Source organism: Stegostoma tigrinum, chromosome 44 (genome assembly GCF_030684315.1).
Source record: "Stegostoma tigrinum isolate sSteTig4 chromosome 44, sSteTig4.hap1, whole genome shotgun sequence".
Classification (NCBI taxonomy): Eukaryota; Metazoa; Chordata; class Chondrichthyes; order Orectolobiformes; family Stegostomatidae; genus Stegostoma; species Stegostoma tigrinum.
This window is the reverse complement of record NC_081397.1, coordinates 5,174,898-5,199,437: the sequence shown is the minus strand read 5'-3', so window position 1 is coordinate 5,199,437 and position 24,540 is coordinate 5,174,898. Positions and strand designations below refer to the sequence as shown.

Sequence of the window (24,540 nt, the reverse complement as noted above, 5' to 3'; positions counted from 1 at the left end):
GACCCACAGGCATTTGCTTTGTCTGTGGTTGGCACAGATCACACAAGCGTGCACCAACATACCCACAGTACAGCTGGAAACTATCGTTTACCATCTATCCAAATGATATTGCAGTTTTAGAATCAGAATTCAAATTGTGCTTTTTCAACATTTTCATTTATATTATCTTGTCAAACCAGGTATTCAGAAATATAATGTCATGAATTCAGCAGCCTGCTTGAGAAAGAGAGGGAGACAGTAAGAGAGAGACAGAGACTGACTGACAGAGTGATGAGAGAGATAGACAGATAGAGCAAAAATAAATAGAAAGACATGCGTAGAGAGAAAGACACACAGACAGACAGTGAGAGAGGGACTGGGGAGAAAAAGATGAAAGAAACAGTGTGAGAGACAGTAGGAACTGCAGATGCTGGGGAATCCAAGATAACAAGGAATAGAGGTGAATGAACACAGCAGGCCAAGCACAACCTTAGGAGCAGGAAAGCTGATGTTTTGGGCCTAGATCCGTTTCCAGCTCCACACCTTGTTATCAAAGAAAGTGTGTGTGTGTGTGTGTGTGTGTGTGTGTGTGTGTGTGTGTGTTTAAGAGAGAGAGAGAGACAGACAGACAGACAGAGACAGACAGGTAGAAATAGAGCATGAGAGACAGAGAGGGAGAATGATAGTCAAAGAGGAACAGAGAGTGGTGAGAGATACAGAGAGAGGCACAGAATGAGAGAAAGAGAGGGTGACAGGGACTGAGACAGAGACAATGATATGCATGTGTGAAAGAGATTGAGAATATGTGTGTGACGGAGAGGGAGTCAGTGAGTGAGAAACAGGCAGTGGGAGAGAGACACTGTGAGGAAAAGAGACAGTGAGAGAAAGAGACAGAGTTTGAGGCATAGTGTGACAGAAAGAAAGAGAGAGAGACAGTGAGACAGACAGTGAGAGAAAGAATGAGACACAGAGAGACAGTGAGAGATCAAAAATGGGAGTGACAGTGAGAGGAGAGCAATAGTGTGAGAGACACAAAGCGAGACAGCAAGTCAGACGTAGACACAGAGGGACTCCCAAAGAGGGCAACACAAGGAGAGAGAGATAGATAGACATACATGACAGGGAGGGGGAAAGAGCAAGAGGAACGGTGACAGAGAGAAAGGGAGTTTGACAGACACAATGAGAGACACAGAACAAGCGAGAAGGACAGTGAGTGAGAGAGAGAGAGACAGAGAGGGAAAGAGTGAGAAGTAGGACAGAGAGTGAGTGAGTGAGATAAACAGAAAATTTGTGAGTGAGGGAGTGAGAAATTAAAAGGCTCAGAGAGAGAGGGAGGCACTGGGACAGAAAGACAGGGAGAGAGACAGAGTGCAAGAGAGACGGAGGGAGAGTGGGAGAGAGTATGATGGAGAGAGGAAGAGACAGAGGCAGAGATCAAACCAGATGGAGAAAAAACAGCCAGAAAGAGGCTCAAAAAAGATTCACTTGAAACACCTCTTCTCTGAGATAATTCATGGCTCTGCTTGAGTCCTCAATTTATGTCACTATCCATGCTGGGCCACTCCTACTTTTGATTTGGCCAGACATTTACACTTCTCAAAACAATCTTCTTCGCCAAATGAAATGCAGCATGCTCATCCGTCTCTGAGGTCAACAGGCAGAGAATGCAATAATTCAATTGTATTTGCATGTTCCTTTGCTTCGTGCCCATTTGACGACTGAGCTCTGGCGGCTGGTTCCAGATTGTCCTCAAGGTGAGGCATTTGATCAGTATCCAACATTTCAAAATGTGTGTTTAATTACATAAACTCGAGTTCTTTTTTTAGTGAGACACATAATTTCACGTGCAATGCTACTGCCATCTGACAAAATACTGTTAAGTTGAACTCTCCACTGGAAGCGTGCCCTTCCCTCATAAGATCAGCAATACCACGCACTTTACTGAAAGGCACAAACCATTTGAAATCTGGCAAGTGGACAACCTGTCAGTGAAGCGTTGCCTCTCCACTGCTCCTGGTAACGCGACAGTCTGTGTGCTCTGTGGTTTGTATATCTTGCATTTAACTATTTCGTCATTGGTAACAAATTTAAGTTCTGGTCATGAGCAGAAGCCAAACAATATCAAATCATGCAATACAGGGGAAGGTAAGGATTGTTGTCAATCAAAGGAAAAGATTTGTGAAGCCGAATTTGGGGGTGAGGTGGGGTGGCGGGGGCACCATGTGGTGCAGTGGGAATAAACAGGTGATTTGAAAAACAGTTTGCATGAAAACAACATGTATAAAGCTTACATTAAAGCCCAGGCATGGGGATTCGGAACACTTTTGAATTCAATAAAGCGAGACTAACAGAATAATGCATTAAGGGAGAAAACGGCATTAAATTAAACTCGCGAGAGACATAAACATGTCTTTTTAAAAGCTTTCCCCTGTATTCCATGATTAGATCTTGTGGGACTGCTGCTAATGATTAGGACCTAAATTTGTCACAAATGATGAAAGAACTAAAATCTTTGATTTAAATGCAAGCTGTGCAGATACAGAGCACACAGACTGTCCCATTACCAGGAGCAGTGGTGAGGCAACACTTCACTGTCTGGTTGTTCACTTGCCAGATATCAGGTGGCTCTGAGTCAAGTGCACATTGCTGGTGATCTTATGAGGGAAGGACGTTGCAGCGAGTGGAGTGATCAACATAAGAGTGTTCCTTCAGATAACTTGGTTCTCACAGTAGCTTCACACGTGAAATCATTTACCGAGTTTTTTAAAACAGCCAGGTTCTTGAACAGCTGTTGAATTGTTGGATGCTGAGGTAATGTCTCACCTTGAGGAGAGTCTGGAACCAGCCACCAGTGTATTGTCTTCAAATTAGCCCAAAGCAAAGGAACATGCAAATGCAATCAATGTCTTTGTTTTGCACTTTGCATTCTATCCCTGCTGACATGAGAAACGGATGGATGTGCTGTGGTGAAGATCGTCGGCCAAGAGATTGTTTTGCAAGATGTACTAAATTGGAGGAATGCAAATTTTGACAGTGTTAGGCAAGAACTTTCAAAAGTTTGTTGAAATATTCACAGGAAAGTAGACACCTGGAAAATGGGAAGGCTTCAAAAGTGAGATGGTGAGAATCCAGAAACAGTGCTTTCCTGCTCGTGAGACGGGTCGGCTAGGAATGTTGGATGACTGCAGAAATTGAGGCTTTTTCTGAAACAAAGAGGGTTGCAGAGGCCAGGAATAGACAGCAGGGATCAAGTGAATCCCGAGGAGAGTAGAGAGTCAGTGTATGTAAGTGTCTGTAAGGAGGAAAGCAGGAAGGTGTAAAGGGGAAACAGGATAGCTTCGGCAAAAGAGAGTAAGGAGAATCCAAAGGAATTCCACAAATACATGAGGATAAAAAAGTAACTGGGGAGACAATACGGCTCATTAAAGATCAACTTATGTTGGAATAGGCAGAGATGGGGGGAGACACTAAATGAGCAGTTTGCATCAGTTTTTATTGTGGAGAAGGATATGGAAGTAATATGGTAATATGGGGAAGTAAATAGTGATGTCTTTTTAAAAATGTCCACATTACAGAGGAGGAGATGTTGGATTCCTTAAACTACATCAGGGTGGATAAATCCCCGGGACCTGATCAGGTGTCCCCTGGAACTCTGTGGGAAGCTCGGGAAGTGATTGTTGCGCCTCTTACTGAGGTATTTGTATCATCGATGACACAGAGTTTGGCTAAAGTGGTCTCACTGTTTATGAAACATGGTAAAGGAAAGCCAGGGAACTATAGAAGTGTGAGCCTGACATCAGTGGTGGGCACGCCATTGGAGGAAATCCTGAGGGACAGAATTTGGATGTATTTGGAAAGGCCAAGATTGATTAGTGTTTGTCAGTATGGCTTTGTGCGTGGGAAATCAACCCTCACTAACTTGATTGAGTATTTTGAAGAAGTAACAAAGAGGATTGATGAAGGCAGAGCGGTTTGTGTGATCTATATGGAGTTCAGTAAGGCATTCGACAAGGTCCTGCAGGGTAGACTGGTTAGTGAGGTTAGATGATGTGGTGTACTGAGGGAACTAGCCATTTAGGTCTAGAACTGGCTTGAAGGGAGGTGACAGAGAGTGTTGGTCGAGATTAGAGACCTGTGACCAGTGGTGTCCCGCAGGGATCGATGCTGAGTCTGCTCCTATTCATTGTTTGGATGTGAGAGTCTGACATAGAAATGAGTCATGCATTGTATATAGAAGCATAGAAAATAAGAGCAGGAGGAGACCATTCAGCCCTTCAAGCTGTGGGATGTTTTATTTGTTTAAAAAACAAAAGAAAGCTGCACAGGATTGTAGATAGGCGAGAGGGAGAGAAAGGTCTCCCAGATACTCAGTGAATTGAATTAAAGTGGCTAATGATGTGATTTGCAAATTATATCATCCTGCCCCCACACATCGCACATTACTCTAACATAATAACAAGTCTTTCAGGAGAGTTTCATTTTTTGGGTGTTAATTTCCACTTTTAGGGGAGCCCTGTCTGCCAGAGGCTCGCTGGGGGTTCACCTGTTTGTGTCAAATCCCAAGGCCCCAGTTATTTTAACCCCAGGCTTCAAACCTGTTTTAAAGCTACAAGGCCACAATCCAACAGGACCCTGTTAACTAGTGGCCCATGAAAAAAACAGGGGCTCACAAAAGAAATCAAACCTCAGGGTAATCACCATAAACAGCTCACATGGACATCACGGAATGTTGCCTGTTGTACAGGCCTTAGGCCTCAGAGTTATGGCCCCACTCTTGGAGGATTCTCTTGTACAAAGATCTCCCTGTCCCAATGTCAATTTGACTCTCTTTGGATCCTGTGAGTGAACAGCAATTCCCTGGGAGGAACGAGACAGGATTACTTAAAGGAGACAGCATGGACAGCAGATGCTGGAGACAGAATCAATACAGTGTGGATCTGGAGGAACACAGCGGGTCCAGCAGCATCAGGGAAACAGGAAAGTTGACATTTCAGGTCGATAGCTGCCCATCAGGAGTGGGAAGGGTAAAAGGAGCTGGTTAATAAATAGAGGGAGAAGGGGTTGCGCTGGGGAAGGTAGGTGGGATGGCAATTGGTGACTGCAGGTAGGGGGCAGTGGGGATTTTATCACTGGAATGGGAGGTCCAGAGAGGTGAGAACGAAGATGGACAGGTTGTGTCAGGTCTGGGGGTGGGGATGAGAGGGAGGGTTGGACAGGGGATGAGGCCAGTGGTGGGGAGATTGTAAAACTGGTGAATTCTACGTTGAGGCCAGTGGGCTGTCGGCTCCTGAGGTGGAATTTGAGGTGTTGTACCTCCAGTTTGTGTGCAGTGTCCTTGTGGTACTGGAGGAGGCCTGAGATGGACATGTCACCAGGAGAGTGGGAGGGGGAGTTAAATGGTTGGCAACTGTGAAAGGAAGGTGGGGGTGGGGAGGGAAATATCTCTTTGGTGGTGGGGTCAGATTGCAGATGGTCGAAGTGACGGAGGATGACGCGCTGGTTGTGGAGGTTGGTGGGATGATAAGTGAGGACCGGGGGATTCTGTCCTCATGTTTGTTGTGGGGAGGGCGTTTGAGGGCAGAAGTGTGGAAATGCAAGAGTTGCTGTTGAGGGCATTGTGGATCATAGGGAGAGATGGCACAGCAAGATCCCAGTGATTCCAGTCTCAGCAGAACATTGACAATCTCTCAGCTGCGTATCAGTTACAGATTGATTTTGTCTGCTGGGCTCCTTTCAAAAACTTCAAAAGTGACTAATTTGCTGCTTTGAACACTCACTGCCTGCCACAATGGCATTGCAGACATTGCTGTACAGCAAGATCTCTCTCAAACAATACAGCAACAGCCAGCCTGATCATCTGATTCCTTTATCTTCTGTGATACTGCTTCAATGTTCACTGTTTGCTGTCACTCCAGAAATTACCTCATCTCAAAAGCCTCTCTCTGTCTCTCCCTCCCACTCTCTATCTCTCTCTCTCTCTGTCTCTCTGTCCCAATCTCTCCTTCTCTCTCTGTTCCCAGAAACACTAGCGCGCGCGCACACACACACACACACACACACACACACACACACACACACACACACGGAACAAAAGTATTTAAGAAAGAATCTGATGCATTCTTCTCCAGATTTAATCTCAGTGCGGGGTTTATTGTCTCCACCCCTGGAATGTACTGGTTCCCCCCCGCACCCCAGCCCCGAGAGCTCTTTGACACATTGAGATGTTAATGTCAGGACAGGAACCTTGTTGAATCATCCTGAATATTGACATGTTAACTCGAGGGCAACAGAGATTGACTGTTCCCTGTTTCAATTTAATTTTCAAAAGAAAGCTTTGTTAATTGTATCAGTGCAACTTGAAATTATTCAACATTGATCCCACACGAGCCTCTCAGATTCTCTGACACTAAAATCCCCAACATACGCAGTAGTGGCCAGATCATGGGGATATTTGCTGAGGTTCTATCCCTGGGGATTTTTAAGCTGTCAATGTGATTCCTAGATATGTATCTTTCTCTCCCTCTCTCCCTCCGTTCCTGTTTCTCTCTTTGTCCATCTCTGTTTCTGTCCTGCACTTATTGCAGTAATTTCCAGCTTGACTTTCACACTTCCCTGGGTAAAGTCACAGGTAATCTGATTGCTCTGTCCTCTGTGATGCTGCACAAGTGTTCATTATCTGCTCGAGCTCCACAAACTAACATTCCTGCTGTTTCACTGTCCAAAATACCTCTCCCTGTCTCTCCTCCTGTCTCTCTTTTGCCAGTGTTTCTCTTTCTTTCGCTGTTGCGGTTGTATGATCCTGCCCCACACAAATCACATATTACTCTTCATTATGCCAAGTGTTTAAGGAGAATTTCACATTCAGGGTTTTCATGTCCTCTTTGGGAAGTCCTGTCTGACAGATACTCACTGGGGATGGCGGGGCTTCACAAGTTTGTGTCAAATGCCAAGGCCTCAGTTACTTTAACCCAAGGCTTCAAACCTGTTTTAAAATGACAGGGCCACAAACTGACAGAACCTAGTGATCCAGAGGCCATTTTATAAAAAAACAGGGTCCAACAGAGGAATTCAAACTTTGGGGGAAGAACGAGACAGAACTCTTGGGCTCCAGGGAGAGCAACCTGCCAAATAGGCCTCAGGACTCTGGGCCATTCTTGGAGGATGTTCTTGTTCAAAGATGACCTTGCCCAAACTCTCTCACTGCCTTTGGATCTTCTGAGCGAATAACAATTTCCTGGGAGAAAAGAAACAGAATTGGAAAATCTTTCGAGAAATGGCACAACAAGATGTGAGAGATTTCCTCTCTCAGTAACATCGAAATATTAAACGTGTCAGCAGGAATTTGATTTTTCAGGCCAGATCCTTTTGAAAACTTCACAAAACAGATGAGTTTGTTGATTAGAAATCTCACTGCTTGCTAAGATGGCATGCTGGCAATTGATACATAACAAGATCCCAAATGGAACAGCCTGATAATCTGATTCCTTTCCCCCGAGAAATTCTGGCCAAGTGTTAATTATTAGCCCGACTTTCAGAAATTAACATTGCTGCTGTTTTTCAAACTCAAATGCCTCTCCCTCTCTCTCCTCCTGTGAAAGAGTTATACACTCTGTGGAAGGGGTGTTGTGCAAACTAATGGAGCTGCAGTTTCTCAGGCTTTGGATCCGAGAACAAAGAGAAGAAGAGAACAAAGAACAGGCCCTTCAGCCCTCCAGGCCTGTGCCACCTCATTTTTCCCTTCCATACAAACACTGTCTTCACATACAGGATCCATGTCCCTCAATCCTTTCCCTGTTCATGTATTTGTCCAGGTACTTCTGGAATCCTACGATGGTGTCTGCTTCCACCATCGTCTCTGGTAGTGAGCTCCAGGCACTCAATGCCCTTTGCGTAAAAAAACCTCGCGGTGCACATCTCTTTCAAACTTCCCCCCACCCCACAAATTGAAACTGTATCTCCTAGTAATTGACACCTCCACCTTGGAAAAAGCCCCATTCTTTCCAATGTTAGCAATGCCATTCACAATCTCGTAAAATTCTATTAAGTCGCCCCTCAACCTCCTGCGTTCCAGTGAAGAGAAACCCAGTCGATCTATTCTTTCTTCACAGCTAAAAATCTCCAGTCCAGGTAACATCCTGGTGAACATATTCTGCACATTCTCCAAAGCATCCACATCCTTCTGGAGTGTGGTGACCAGAGCTGTCCTCAATATTCCAAGTGTGGCCCAATGGAAGTGCTAGAAAGCTGCAGCATACCTTCCTGTGCGAAGACCCAATGCCGCTTTCAATGACGGTAAGCATGTTATCAGCCTTTTTTCCACCTCTTCTACTTGCGTTACCACTGTCAGTGATCTGTGGACCTGCACAACCAGATCTGTGTGTATATCAGCAATCCTAAGGGTTCTGCAATTCACTGTAGAATTTTCACCTGTTCATGACCTTCCAAAATACACCACCTCACATTTGTCCAGATTAAGCTCCATCTGAAATTTTTCTACCTTTTCTTGCCTCCAACTGATCTATATCTTGTTGTATCCTGTGATCCTCTTCAGTTTCCACATTACCACCAATTTTTGTATTGCCCTGAATCTTACTAATTAGACTGGCGACATTTTGCTCCAAATCATTTATCTCGAACAAAAACAGCAGAGGTCCCTGCCCTGATCCCTATGGAACACCACAATTCAAAACCCTCCATTTTGTAAAGCATCCTTCCACTGCTACCCGCTGTCTCCTGTGACTAAGCCACTACTCTGTCCATGTTGCCAGCTCACCATGTGACTTCACCTTTTGCCCCAGTCTGCCATGAGGGATAATGTCATAGGCCTTACTGAAGCCTATGTGGACAACATCAACTGTTTTTCCCTAAACAATCACCTTTGTCACCTCCACAAAAACTTCAGTCAAGTTAGTGAGGCCTGATCTCCTTTGTACAAAGCCATGCTGCTTATCACCAATTCATCCATTTTCTGCGAAAAAATGTGCAGGCCTTGTCCCTGAGAATATTTTTGACTCATTTCCCTATCACTGATGTGAGGCTCACAGACCTGCAATTTCCTGGATGATCCCTGTTACTCGACTACAATGGGAGAACATTGGCTAATCTCCAAATCTTTGGGCCCTCATGTGTGGCCAAAGAGGATACAAAGATGCCTGCAATGTTCCAGCAATTTGTTCTCTTATATCCTTCAATATTCTGGCATAGATTCCATCAGGACCCAGGGAATTATCTACACTCATACTTTTTAATACACACAAAATATCTTCCTTTGTAACAGTAACTTGGCTTAGAAATTTGACCCTCCACACCTTGAGATCATTCTTCAACAATTTGCCTCTTTTTTGAATACCAGCACAATGTACCTGTTTAGGATCTCACCTAACTTTTCTGGCTGCACACGTAGGTTCCCTCCTTTGTCCTTGCATGGGCCAACCATTTCCCGGCTACCCACTTGCTTTTTATGTAGGTATACAAGGGCATCAGATTCTCCTTAATCCTGTTTGCTCATGACTTTTCATGATCCCGTTCAGCCCTTCTAATTCCTTGTTTAAGCTTTTTCTGATTTTCCTTATATACTTCTGGGCTGCATCAGCTCCCATCCTCCGGGACCTCATGCAAGCTTCCATTTTATTTTGACCAAAGTCATAACATCTCTGGTCACCCAAGGTTCACGTTACTTGCTGTACCAATCCTTCATTCTCACAGGAACATGGCGCTCCTGAGCTTTCATCAATTGCCATTTGAAATACTCCCACGCGTCCGATATGGGTTCCCATCAAACAGCTGCAACCAGCCCAAATTCTCCAGTTAATAAAATGTGAGGCTGGATGAACAGAGCAGGCCAAGCAGCATCTCAGGAGCACAAAAGCTGACATTTCAGGCCTAGACCCTGCATCAGAGAGGGGGATGGGGAGAGGGTTCTGGAATAAATAAAGAGAGAGGGGGAGGCGGACCGAAGATGGAGGGAAAAGAAGACAGGTGGAGAGAGTATAGTTGGGGAGGTAGGGTTCCCAGGCGGAATATGAGTTGCTGTTCCTGAAACCTTCGGGTGGCATCATTGTGGCAGTGCAGGAGGCCCATGATGGACATGTCATCTAGAGAATGGGAGGGGGAGTGGAAATGGTTTGCGACTGGGAGTGCTTTAGATGACGTCGCCAACCATTTCCACTACCCCTCCCATTCTTTAGATGACGTCGCAAACCATTTCCACCCTAACCTGTTCTTCCTCTCACCCATCCCTTCCTCCCACCCCAAGCTGCACCCCAATCTACCTACTAACCTCATCCCACCTCCTTGACCTGTCCGTCTGCAGCCATATGGTATCAATGTGGACTTCACCAGTTTCAAAATCTCCCCTTCCCCGACTGCATCCCTAAACCAGCCCAGTTCGACCCCTGCCCCCACTGCACCACACAACCAGCCCAGCTCTTCCCCCCACCCACTGCATCCCAAAACCAGTCCAACCTGTCTCTGCCTCCCTAACCTGTTCTTCCTCTCACCCATCCCTTCCTCCCACCCCAAGCCGCACCCCAATCTACCTACTAACCTCATCCCACCTCCTTGACCTGTCCGTCTTCCCTGGACTGACCTATCCCCTCCCTACCTCCCCAACTATACTCTCTCCACCTGTCTTCTTTTCCCTCCATCTTCGGTCCGCCTCCCCCTCTCTCTTTATCTCTCCACCTATCTTCTTTTCTCTCCATCTTCGGTCTGCCTCCCCCTCTCTCCCTATTTATTCCAGAACCCTCATCCCATCCCTCTCTCTGATGAAGGGTCTAGGCCCGAAACATCAGCTTTTGTGCTCCTGAGATGCTGCTTGGCCTGCTGTGTTCATCCAGCCTCACATTTTATTATCTTGGATTCTCCAGCATCTGCAGTTCCTATTATCTCTGATACCAAATTCTCCAGTTCCTCCCTAAAATTGGTATAGTTCACTTATCCCCACTTTACCAACTTCACTGGAGATCTGCAGCTGTCCCTACCTGTGAGTATCTTAAAAGTCTCATAGCATTATAGAGTTGTTTCTGATGTTGATGTGGTCCCTCTATATGACTGAATTCAGGCCATTTGAGAGCACATATTGTTGGAGTAGCATATAAGGTGAGACCAGGAAAGGTTGGCAGTTCCCTTCCCTGAAGGGCATTAGTGAATCAGAGAGCTTTTTAAAACATGATTTCATGCTCATCATGAGATTTTCTTTGAACTTCAAGTTCCACCACCTGCCATGGTGTGATTCATTCCAGGTCGTCTGAACATTACCCAAGGCTCAGGATTAATGTTCCAGTCACAATTCCATGAAGTATTAGAATGAAACTTATCAGATGGATATAAATATCATTGAGGGGATATTGTGCTGGGAAAATGAATGAGATTAAAGTTCAATGAGTTCCCAGAGCCTGATTATCTGTGTTGGAGAGTCCTTCCTGAGGTGGCCGTAAAAGTAATGGATGCATTGGTGGTTGTCTTTCAAGTTCTATAGATTGTGGAACAGAAGAGGGGAGTTAATGTAACCCCAACGTTTAAAGGCAAAGGAGGCACAGAGAAAACAGGCAATTAGAGACAGACTGCCCTGACACTGGGTGTGGGGAAAATGCGAGAGCCCATTCTAAAATGTTTAACAGCCTAGGGCTTGGGAAATGGTAAAAGAGTCAGCATGGAGTTACAGGAGATAAATAATGCTGGAAAAATCCACTGGAAGTTTTGGTTCAAAGAGATTAGAAAACAAAATGAAAGTACATGTGATTGAGATAATGTTCTGACTTGGATCGAGAACTAGTTGGCAAACAGGAAACGGAATGGGAATAAATGAACTTTTTTTTCTGAATAACAGCCAGTGACTAGTGATGTTCCACGGTGATCAGTGCTATGGCCCCAGCTAATTGCAATATATGTATTCATTTAGAGCAGGAAGGGGCATGGGGAGAGAATGGGAACAGGGGACTGAGGTGGATTATCTGCCATGATTATATCGAATAATGGAGCTGGGCTTGAAGCACATACTCCGGCATCTATTCACTATGTTTTATGTGTAGGACCAGCCAATGCTGCTCAGGATGGAGTGCCAACACTTGGATGCTGTGACTCCAAAGGAATGGCGACAGAGGTCAAAAAACTTTCTGAAAACTCCAAGAGCTGCAAGAGTCTCTCAAGCAATTTCAGTTCTTTTTTCAATTGATACACACAGCTTCAACTGTCTACTGATAGTGTAGAAAGTGAATGTTGAACATTGGACCATAGGAATATGATGAGGACATTCAGCCTCTTGAGGCTGCTCTTGCTTATTCTAGCTCATGGTTAATCAACTCCCGTGATGCCACATTCCCAAGCTACCCCTGTATCACTGATGTAATTACGAAAAGGAAATCTTATCAGTCTCCATCTTGGAGTTAATCAATGATCAAGTTTCCATCGCCGTCTGGGGGAGAGAATTCATTGGGGTCACCGTTGGAGTGAAAATGTTCCTGTTCTTCCTGATCTGAATGTTTGTCTTTAATTCTGAGGCTGTGCTCCCTTACTTGAAGTCCAACAGCCAGGCAAAATACACTTTCTACATCAACTGTGTCTGCCTCTTCAAGAATGTTCCAAGTTTCTGAGAACGTTGGCCATTCTGAAATGTTCTTGATGTGTAAAAATTAAAATCAGCTAAATATTGAAACATTTCTTGATCATTCTCCACTTTCAAGTATTTTCCAAAATTGAACTGGAGATAAATTAACTGAAGCTCTGAACAAAATCTTCAACAATTACTCAACAGTAAATACTAAACCATGAAATGTTACTGAGGAATTTGTGATGAGAGTACAGCTGACATGGAGAATCACTTTCTCTCTGTTCCAGTTGAAGGTGTTGAACAGAAATACAAAGACACACTCTGGATACGAGCAGAAAAACTGAAAGTGAGAACGATCCTCATAAGGTAAAGATTTTCCAGCTGGGTGATCGATGCGCTGCATTAATGCTCATCTCAAATGTACGAGGCCAGGCAGTTATACAACATGAACTGCTGATAGGAGGCTGAGACCATGAAGAGTGGGGAGAGAAACATCTCCAGGGAGTACTGGAAAATATACAATCTGCTCAATTGTTTTTGGCAGGGAAATTCCATATCTGGGAGTCTGGCAGCAGTGATTGGTGTCCCAGGGAATGGAAAAACAACAATGGTATGAAGATTGTTTATGACTGGGAAACTGGAAAAATATACCCACAGTTTGTTTTCAGTTTTAAATTCAGGGATTTGAGCGCTATGAACTATAAAATAAACCTGAGGAGTCTGATAGTTGGCCACGATCCTTAATTTGGGAATATTCTGGGAGGGCACTGGAAGAATCCAGAGAGGTTGCTGTTTACATTTGACAGTATGATGAGTTTAAGGGGACTATAGAATTTGCCGAGTCGGAGAAACACAGAACCTAAGTTTGTGTGAACAGATCCCGAATGCTGGTGTGAAGTGTGTGTTCTTGTTTCTGGTTTATTACAGCACAAGCTGTTCCCAGGATGTTCAGTGCCAGTGACTACCCGCTCCACTGCAATACATTTATTGGAAAAGGCTGAGATCCTGGGGTTTCTAGGTGACACATGGAATGAATATTTCAACATGTTTTTGGAAGTTCAGACGGTGGCAGCAGCCATTTACAAACACATGGAAGAGAACAAGACCCTCCACACCACGAGCGATATTAGAACATAGAACATAGAACATAGAACAGTACAGCACAGAACAGGCCCTTCAGCCCACAATGTTGTGCCGACCATTGATCCTCATGTATGCACCCTCAAATTTCTGTGACCATATGCATGTCCAGCAGTCTCTTAAATGACCCCAATGACCTTGCTTCCACAACTGCTGCTGGCAACGCATCCCATGCTCTCACAACTCTCTGTGTAAAGAACCCGCCTCTGACATCCCCTCTGTACTTTCCACCAACCAGCTTAAAACTATGACCCCTCGTGCTAGCCATTTCTGCCCTGGGAAATAGTCTCTGGCTATCAACTCTATCTATGCCTCTCATTATCTTGTATACCTCAATTAGGTCCCCTCTCCTCCTCCTTTTCTCCAATGAAAAGAGACCGAGCTCAGTTAACCTCTCTTCATAAGATAAGCCCTCCAGTCCAGGCAGCATCCTGGTAAACCTCCTCTGAACCATCTCCAAAACATCCACATCTTTCCTATAATAGGGCGACCAGAACTGGACGCAGTATTCCAAGTGCGGTCTAACCAAAGTTTTATAGAGCTGCAACAAGATCTCACGACTCTTCAACTCAATCCCCCTGTTAATGAAAGCCAAAACACCATGTGCTTTCTTAACAACCCTGTCCACTTAGGTGGCCATTTTAAGGGATCTATGTATCTGCACACCAAGATCCCTCTGTTCCTCCACACTGCCAAGAATCCTATACTTAATCCTGTACTCAGCTTTCAAATTCGACCTTCCAAAATGCATCACCTCGCATTTATCCAGGTTGAACTCCATCTGCCACCTCTCAGCCCATCTCTGCATCCTGTCAATGTCCGGCTGCAGTCTACAACAGCCCTATATACTGTCAACGACACCTCCAACCTTTGTGTCATCTGCAAACTTGCTGACCCATCCTTCAATCCCCTCATCCAAGTCATTAATAAAAAGTACAAACAGTAGAGGCCCAAGGACAGAGCCCTGTGGAACCCCACTCACCACTGACTTCCAGGCAGAATATTTTCCTTCAACTACCACTCGCTGTCTTCTGTTGTTCCTCTGTCCTACAGGGCCTTTGGTCTGTCACTGCATCCCTTCTTCACACAATGTGACAGGGAGTTCCCAAGGCCATCACCCAACTCTATTCCCACTATATTTACGACATTTCTAGACACCATGGCCGAGAGATTGAAAACCCCCTACAATATGTCACTGAAACTTGGTGAGATGGTCTTCAGAGCAGTCATTGAGAAGAAGATTGTGTCTAGTGATGGAAATCGAGTACGATCTGCAACTTTCCCAGTTCCTGTCTGGATTTATGATGAACCTTTTCGAGAAAGATGATTCTTTCCACAGTGTGGTTTACACCTTCCCACATCTCACCATCCAAGAGTTTGTAGCTTCTCTTGATGTATTCCCGTCTCCATATCCTGTGAATACCCAGAGCCTCAGTGAGGAATACAGTTGATTTGTGATAATTCTGCATTTTATTGCTGGTCTCTCCTTCTCACGAGCAGCCTGGAGATTTTTATGGTTGCTCCAACCTGTTGAGAGGTTCACTGCGTGAAGGAGAAGGTTTGAAAGTCAGATTGGAAACACAGCAAGTCAAAACTGATGAAAGGAACCTTCTGATTATGTAGCACTTTTTGTCTGAGATTCAGAAAAAAAGCATTGGCTCAATTGTACTTGGTTCTGCAGAAATCCTTCCGTTTTGTGGGTTGGACCTAAAACCAGTTGAGTGTGTAGTCCTGTCTCATCTCATATACTATGTGATGAAATAAGGGAACATGATTTGGAATCCTGCAGTATTGAGATTGAAAGCCTTCCACAACTGATACCTGCAGTTCACACATGTCTGGTGTTGAGGTAATTCTTTACCGTCTCTAACTGGTAAACAAATTGTAGAACTATCACAAAAAGAAACAAATGATTCACATTCTAGAGAAATTAAACTTTTACTTCTCTCTGAACTAATTTCTAACAGGACAGAATATTGAGAAATTGAGTTTACAGCTACTACAGTAAAACACAAGTGGTAGGACATCAGCCTTCGACTGAAATGCGTGAACTGAACAGCCTGCAGTCGGTTCATTCTCCACTAACATGACGAGGCTTGATAGTGTCTGCACAGAGATTAATTCTGATTGTCAGCATGAGACCGAGTGGAGGGACATTTAAAGGCTTTAAAGATGGTGATTTATTTAACAAACACATTTGCTCAGTGATCCAAGTGCATGTAGAGTGGGACCTGTCAAAAACCATCATCAATTAAAGAAACTTTGAGTATTAATTTGCTGTTTATTTTTCAGCATTTCCTGGCACATCCAAGAAGGAGCAAAGACAAGATCCTAGTTTGATTCAATTTGTTTCTCATCCTCTGAATGTTTCAGTTTCGACTGTGGGACAATAAACTGGGAGGTTCGGGAGTAATGCTCCTGTCTCTGGGTCTCAGGAAAACAAATAGTTCAGCAATATTCTTTATTCTCTTGATGACTTCGAGAATCGGTGCTTAAATGTAATTCAATATCTGAGATTCCCAGTGGGTTTGAGAAAATGCCTGCTGTGAGCAGATGTCCCGATTCGAAGGGAAAGCAAATTGCAACTGGGAAGAATGCAGAAAATTCTGAATGAACTCAGTTGGTCTGCAATATGCATGGCGTCAGACAAAAATTGGGATCGAGTTTTGACTGTAGCCTGAAGCTTCTTCAGAACGGTTTCTTAGCGACTGAAAGGAATATATTAAAAATGTTACTGCAAAATATCGATCAAAATGATGATGAAACCTGACACGGGAGCAGGAAACATTTGGACGGTGTTGGCGCTGATGGGAAGAGATGTCATGGGCTGGCATGTGGTGGTGCATGAGTGTGAATCACAAGATACGACTGGAGCAGGTATTGTGCGTGCACTGAATGTCTTGGATATATACTGCAAGTCTATTTCGTTGTACCTCGGTTGAACGCAGACCACAGGAAGGCAGAATTGCTGACAATTCCGGACAAATGTAAACAATTGAATTGAATACCCTTTATTGCCGCACAGAAGCACAGAGATGCAGTGAAAATATTGTACAATGGCTGGCTTTTAATGGCACCAAAAAGCAACACCTCAAATTGATCTAAATTAAACTCCTTCTGCAACTCCCGAGACCATCGGCTCAAGAGATCAAGTTCCCATTTACACTGTGGCGTTTGTCACTGAGTATGCACACTAACAATTGTAATATTATCTGCAAACTTATTAATCATTTCTGCCATTTTCACATCCAAATCATTTACAGAAATGAAAAAGAAGTACAGTGAATCCAGTCCTTGAGATATACCGCTGGTCGCAAGTCTCCAGTCTGAAAAACAACTCTCCACGATCACCCCCTCTCTCCATCCGTCAAGTTAATTTGTCTTGTTTCGAATCACACAGTTCTCTTCCCAGTAAAATGACAACAATCCATCATAGTAAATGGCCCCATTGTGCTCGAGAATCATAAGTCTGTTTTCATTGACGGGAAATTTTTGACTGGTGTTTAACTCGAAGGTCAAAATGCCTCAGACAAAAAGAGGGGGCGAGAAGGTAAAATCTCATGGTGACAGAAGCTGATAGAGGCATTATATCACCGGTAGTGGCCTGAACCAAGTAGCAAATCTCTCCAGGCACTGAGCTTGTTGCCCCCACCCCACCCCTAATCTATTGTAGCTATTAAAGCAATATTAACAAGCTTAAATCGTGCAGAATTAAAATGATCACTTTGGCTTCTCTAAAATTCATTTCTTTTATAACTTCATTTCCTGACAGGGAATCTACTGACTATTGTCATCTATCTCGGAGCAACTGTGGTGTCTCCAAGAGTGTGACATGCTATCTCGTGGCCATGACAGTGGCAGATCTGTTGGTAATTGTCTTCGACCTGATATTGAGACACATTCCAATTGTTCACGCTGAGCATTTCCGTTCCCTGTACTACGTACACACATGCAACAACCAAGCAATCCTGCTTTACGCTTCCACTGACTGTTCTGTCTGGTTCACTGTCACTTTCACCTTTGATCGCTATGTGGCAATTTCTTCCCAGAAGCTGAAAACTAAATATTGCACCAGGAAAACTGCAGCAGTGGTTCTAGGAACAGTGTCTCTGCTGAGCTTTGCAAAGAACATCACCCAATATTTCATGTTAACGGGTAGATACAATTTGGTTAACTCTCCATAGTTTTGTTTCGTACCATTTGCTGTTCAGTATTCTCTTGTTTGGATGACAGTCGATATTCTCAATTACATTCTAACACCCTGCCTCCCATTTGTCCTATTCTGCTGCTCAGCGTTATGACAGTGAGACAGATTTTAATGACAAGCAAAGTATGTAAGAGACTTCGGGCTCACAAAAATTTGGAAAATGTAAAAGGCTCAGAGTTAGAGAACCGGAGGAAACCTATCATTTTACTGCTGCTTATATCAGCGAACTTCATCCTATTATGGGCAGTAATAATTCCTTTTTTATGTGGAGAAGTGTGTGTTTCCTTTCGAATCTGAATGTCACTCATGAGTACTTTATACAGGAGTTGGGCTTCATGCTTCAGCTCCTCAGTTGTGCACAAATACTTATACTTATGCTATGACACAGGCAAAGTTCAGAGAAGCGTTGAGGAAACTTCTATCATATTTCTTTTTTTCCAATTATTAAACTCATGAAATACAATAAAAACAAAATAACTGAAAAATAACGTAGTTCTGCGATTATTTTGACTTTATTGCGGCAATTTAATCTGCTTCTGCAGTGAGTAACATTTCGATGTGCACTTGTGATGCCATGACAAGCAATGCTGTGCACCAAGTGGTGGAAAATGTGATTACATATTTGTGTGGTTGTTTTCCGTGAGACTGGATATGATGAGCTGAAAGAAATTTTACTGTGCCGTACGTATATATGACTCTATTGTGTAACTGACAGGGTGACATTTGCGAGAACAAGGGAGTGAAGGAAATGTTTAAATCACCAAGCCCTTGTTTCCAGTCCTGTGGAGAACCCTTATCTATGTGGGAATTCGTCAGGACCACTGAGTTTTTCTGTAGTTCCAGAAAATAAAACAGGCGGAAAAGTTAACTACGAACCACAGACTGCAGAGAAAATTGGAATACTCTCATAGGAATGAAAACATAAGAATGAGATTTTACAAGAAAACATTTGGAGGAGCAGTAGTAATAATTCTTTGCACTGTGAGAGGAAGACAATACACCAGGAAGTACGATGTTGGAAACATGACATATCAGACAACCAGAGAGTGTGTAGAAATAGATTACAAAGGTTTAAATTTAAATCTTTCCTACTGACAGGTCATAACTGATTTCGTCACTGTGTTGGCTGTGTGCAGAGGGTGGGAATTTGGGTGAGCTCGGACGATTTGGTCGGCACGGTGACTTGGTGGTTACCACTGCAGCCTCACAGCGCCAGGGACGCGGGTTCGATTCCAGTCTCGGACGAATGCCTGCATGGAGTTTGCTCATTCTCCCTGTGACTACGTGGGTTTCCTCCGGGCGCTCCGGTTTCCTCCCACAGTCCAAAGATGTGCAGGCTAGGGGGATCGGCCATATAAAATTGCCCGTAGTGTTCAGGGGTGTGTGGGTTATAAAGGGATGGGTCTGAGTGGGATGCTGCGTGTGGACTTGTTGGGCCGAAGGGCCTGTTTCCACGCTGCAGGGAACCTAATCTAAACGGCAGAATTACAGAGTATGGTTAACAAGAGCACATGATGTACCAATGACGATGAAGGGGGTTTGAATTATTCCAGATACACGTTGTGAGAACACAAGGTTTATGTGTGTTCTACCTGCTGCTCAGAATGGAATGTAATGTGACAGCCCCTGTTGACTTTTCATTTTTTTTCAGTGTTTAGTTCAACTTTGAAATGACTCGTGGAATGTGAGCAGCTAATGCTAAAACTGGGATTAAAAAACAGATATACTAGAGAGGGTTTGTTTGTTTTTGAGATCAGACCTGGAGTCGAATTACACAATGAAGTTTAACATGTAAGAGGACCATTCAAAACCCTGATGACAGTGGGAATGAGGCAGTTCTTGAATCCCATTTGTTCGTGTGTTCAAACTTTTATATTTTGTGTTGTACGGAAGGTGGAGAATGTTGGTGAAGAGAAGATAAAAGGGTTGGGAGGGGTTTGGATTGTGTTAGTTACTTTCCAGAGGCAACAGAAAGTATTGATGGAGCCAATGGATGGAAGGCTGGTTTGTGTGATGGACTGGGCTGTGTTCACAATTCTCTGTAGTTTGTGGCTGTGGGAAGAGCAGTTCCTGCACCAAGCTGTGATGCACCCAGATGGGATGTGTTATCTGGTGCATCTGTAAAAACTGGTAAGAGTCTTTGCCGAATGTCCCTAGTTTCATGAGGAGGTTGAGACATTTTTGTGCTTTCTTGACGGTCGTGCTGAGGTGGGCGGACAAAGACAGGTTACTGGTGACTATCCCTCTCAGGAACTTGAAGCTCACTCCCTCAACATCATTGATGCAGAAAGGAGTGTGCGCTCCACCCTGCTCCCTGAAGTCAATGACCAGCTCCTTCATTTTGCTGACGTTAAAGGAGATATTGTTATCTTTACAGCAGGCCATTAAACACTCAATCTCCCTGATATATTCTGTGTGACCGTTGTTAGACATCCGACCGATAATGATGGTGTTGTTCGCAAGCTGGTAAATGGGTTTGGGGCGGAATTTGGCTGCACAGTGGTGAGTGTATAAGGAATATAGAAGGAGGCTGAGTAGCGGCCTGGAGAAACACCACAGTTGAGGATGATAGTGGAGGAGAAGTTGAATAGCCTATCCATGGGAACCATCATTAACATTGTTTTGTTGTACTTTTTTTTAAAGCGTTCAGAGCTATTATTGAAACAGCATGAAGATTCCAAAGCTCCGTACCGAATCGGATACACTAACTTCAAGAAGCTGGAGAAATAGAAAGCTCAGTGAGAAGTATGGCTGTCTTTGCGTGTGTGAACTGAGAAGAGAAACCCGATGAAAGTTTCAGAAAAACAGCCAAGGAGTCCACAATGATACTTTTGAAACGACATGAAAGCAACCTGGCTAGTGTTGTTATTTTATTTGTCACTTAAGGGTGCTTGTTTACCTGGCAGCCCTTTATGTGAATAGTGATTGGAACAAATGTTTCAGATTTAAAAGGGAAAAATTGTATCAGCTTGTAACAGTGTGGAGGTGTTCATGCAGCTCAGCACTATTTTACCTCTGACTCCAGCATTTGCAGTTCCTACTATCTCTGACAAAGTATCAGCTTGCTGTGTTATTTCATTTTCTCATGCTGATGTTATTTTGCGTTTATTAAATTGTTAAGTCTTTTGCTTATGATCTAAAACTGGTATGCAGAAGTCAATTATTCACAAATTCTCGGATGGACCATTCAAAGTGCCTTTAAAGTAAGTGTTCAAGGTCTTCGAGGCAGGAGCTGATAGGTGGGGGCGTCATTTCCTACAGACTCAGGGGGTGGTCATGGGAAACCACATGGGCCCAAGCTATGCCTGCCTCTTCATAGGAGACATGGAACAGTCCCTGTTCTGCAGTTACATTATCCCCCGCCTCTTCCTTCTATACAGTGATGACTCTATCAGTGCTGCCTCCTGCTTCCACGAGAATCTTGAACAGTTCATTAACGTTACTAACACCTTTCACGCCAACCTCAAGCTCATCTGGACCATGTCTGATACCTCTCTCTTTTTCCTGGGCCTACTTGTCTCTATCTCTGGTGACTACCTCGAAACTAGCATCTATTTCGAGCCCACCAATTCCCACAGCTACCTGGACTAAATCTCCTCTCTCCCACCTTCCTGCAAGAATGTGATCCTCAACTCCCAGTCCCTCTGCTTGAGCTACATCTGCTTCCAAAATGAGCCATTCGACTCCAGAACGTCCCAGATGCCTTCGCATTTTAAAAACTGCGACATCCCCCCTTCAGTGGTCGAAAACACTATCTACCACATTTCTTTCATTTCCCCCACCTCTGCCCTCACACCCCCTCCCCACCACAGAAACAAGGACAGAATCCCCCTTGTGTTCACAGAGCACCCCACTGACCTTGGGATTCAATGGATCATTCTCCGCCACCTGTAATGTGACCCCACAACCAATGATATATTTTCCTCCCTCTCGCTATCTGCTTTCCATAGGGACCACTGCCTCTGCAACACCCTTAACTGCTCACTAGCTACACCACCTCCAGCACCTTTCCCTTCAACTGCAGGAAGTGCAACACCTGTCCCTAAACCTCTTCCCTCAGACCCATCCAAGGAACCAAAACAACATCGCACATCAGACAGATGTTTACCTGCACATCCACCAAGGTGGTCTACAGCATCTGCAGCTCGTTGTGTAGCCTCCTCTACATCGGTGAGACCAAGCAGAGGGTCAGAAACTGTTTTGCAGAGCACCTGGGCTCGGTTCACATCAAATTACTCCCTGGATGAAATGTCTATCCTGGGCTTCCTCCAGTGTCACAACAATGCCACCAAGAAACTGGAGGAACAGCACCTCATTTTCTGTCTTGGGAACCTACAACCCAACGGTCTCAATGTGGACTTTAACAGTTTTAAACTCTCCCCACCCCAGCCTCATGCCATGACCAACCCTCCCTCTCATTACCGCCTCCTTGGCCTTTCCATCTTCTCGCCCACGTATCAGCTCTTCCCACCTCACTGACCAATCCCCACCACTGCTTACCTGCACACACCTGTCACCATCCCACCTAACTTCCCCAGCCTCAGCCCTCCTCTCTATTTCTGCCAGAGCGCCCTTCCCCTTTCCCTATTTCTGAAGAAGGATCCTGACCCGAAACACTAGCTTTCCTGCTTCTCTCTGATGCTGCCTAGCTTGCCGTGCTCCTCCAGCTCCACACTGATGCAATTGAGAGACCATTTCAGGAAATCGGGGGCAAACTATCCCACGATGAAGAATATGGGTTTTTATGTCAGAAGATGTGATGTAGAAGACCACAACAGTTGTACAGAATACTCTGCACTGGAATGCTGTATCGACCAGGTGCCAATGATTGAATTTACATGGTCAGGAAGTTCTGTAAAAAGCTGCTGTGCCTATTCGAATATATCTGTCACATTTTATATCTGCATAATAATCCGAATTTACCAACTTACACTGATATCCTTTCTGCTAATCATTCAATGGATCAGTAAGATGTCATTACAGAGAAACAAGTCATTCATCAACTCAATCAATTCAAGAATCCCAAACAATCAAAGTAGAAAACATTCAGAGACTTTTTCCTCTCCATCAAAGCTTGAGCAAAAGAAACACAATCCTGTTCCCACATCTCCATGTCATTCTTATTCTAACCCTGCTGATCACTGCACACAGAGATGTTTGATAAGAATGGGATAACAATAACATTCAAACCCAGTGCTGGAGATGGATTTGAAATAGTTACACTGAGACCAGTATCCATCTCCAATTCAACTTTTATTTACACGTGAACTGTCCTCGACTTTAGCACTGCCTCATTCAGAGATAGTTACAGGGTGTCAGCATCTCTGACACTCACACTTCTTATCTGTCAGCCAGGGCTCCCTGATTTGGATTGTTAATCTGGCTCAATCAGGGAACTCATATCTGTGACGTGCAGCTGGCCGACGTGATCACAACCACTGTCGTATATTCATTGAAAATCAAACACATACAATAAAGATACAATTACAAACCAGTGTGAAGGAAAGCATGAAGCCAAACTGGGGAGGGAAAGGGAACTCCACATTGGGGATGGCCCAGAGAGTGGAAGAAAATTGAATGGGAAGGAGACCAGTTGAGAATGAGGGAGATAGGTTTAATTTCCTGAATGAGGCATTCCATTTGTGAAATAGATTTTTGTGTCCACACCATGTTCAGTATCCCTGAAATTAATCTGTACTCCTCTTTTAATCATTAATATCGGCAAAGTCTGTTACATTTGCAAATGTTCTGACATCCTGAAGCTCAGCAAATCCTTTTACGGCAGTCTGTATAACACTATGACCACAGACAGCGCAGTGGCACCCAATCATTTCTGTCCTCGATCATGGAGGTCTCAGTCAACAGCAAGCAGGAGAGCCTCGACCAACCATTATCTCTGGACGAGCTGATAAAGGCCCTCGAGTCCTTAGAAAAGAATAAAACTCAGGGAAGTGATGCCTTCCTGACCGAGTTGTATTCAGCTCTTTGGAAGTTGATTGGCCAGGGCCTGCTGGAGCTGTACGACAGTACGCTTCTATCAGGTACTATGAGCGAATCCATGATGAATTGTATCATCACCCTGACCTACAAGTGGAAAGGAGTGAGGGAGGAAGTTAGAAATTAGTGACCAATATAATTGCTGAAAGTAGCCTACAAAATAGTGTCTCAGTCATCTCCAACTGGGTTAAGTCTGCTCTGTGACTGGTGATTTACCCTGAGCAAACCTGTGCTGTATCGGATAGGACGATCTCTGAGAGCCTCGTGCTCCTCAGAGATACGATCACTGGCATGCAGGACAGAGGGGTGGCATTCTGCCTCATCAGCCTGGACCAGGAGAAGACCTTTGGCAGGATATTGCATACCAACATGTGGGATGTGCTTTATAAGATAGGCTTTGGGGACAGAATCTGCAATTGGACCCGTAGAACTGCACCAACATCATTAGCTCCGTCTCAATCAACATGTGACAATCACAGAGCTTCCTGATCAGATCCAGGGCCTGGCAGGGCTGTCCACTCTCTCCTGCCTTGTTTGTGTGCTCTCTCTAGGTCTTTGCTGAGTCCATCAGGAAGGATGTGAGCCTGCGAAGTGTGATAATTCCAGGCAAAGGGGTCTGCGGGTCAAACCCTCCCTGTACAATAACGACGTCACCATTCTCTGCTCA

The 24,540-nt window shown here is 44.4% G+C and overlaps 1 pseudogene; it reads left to right on the top strand.

Annotated features, from left to right (window-relative positions):
- Positions 1-12,788: 12,788 nt before the first annotated feature.
- Positions 12,789-13,666, top strand: LOC132206901 (NACHT, LRR and PYD domains-containing protein 10-like; annotated as a pseudogene).
- Positions 13,667-24,540: the final 10,874 nt, after the last annotated feature.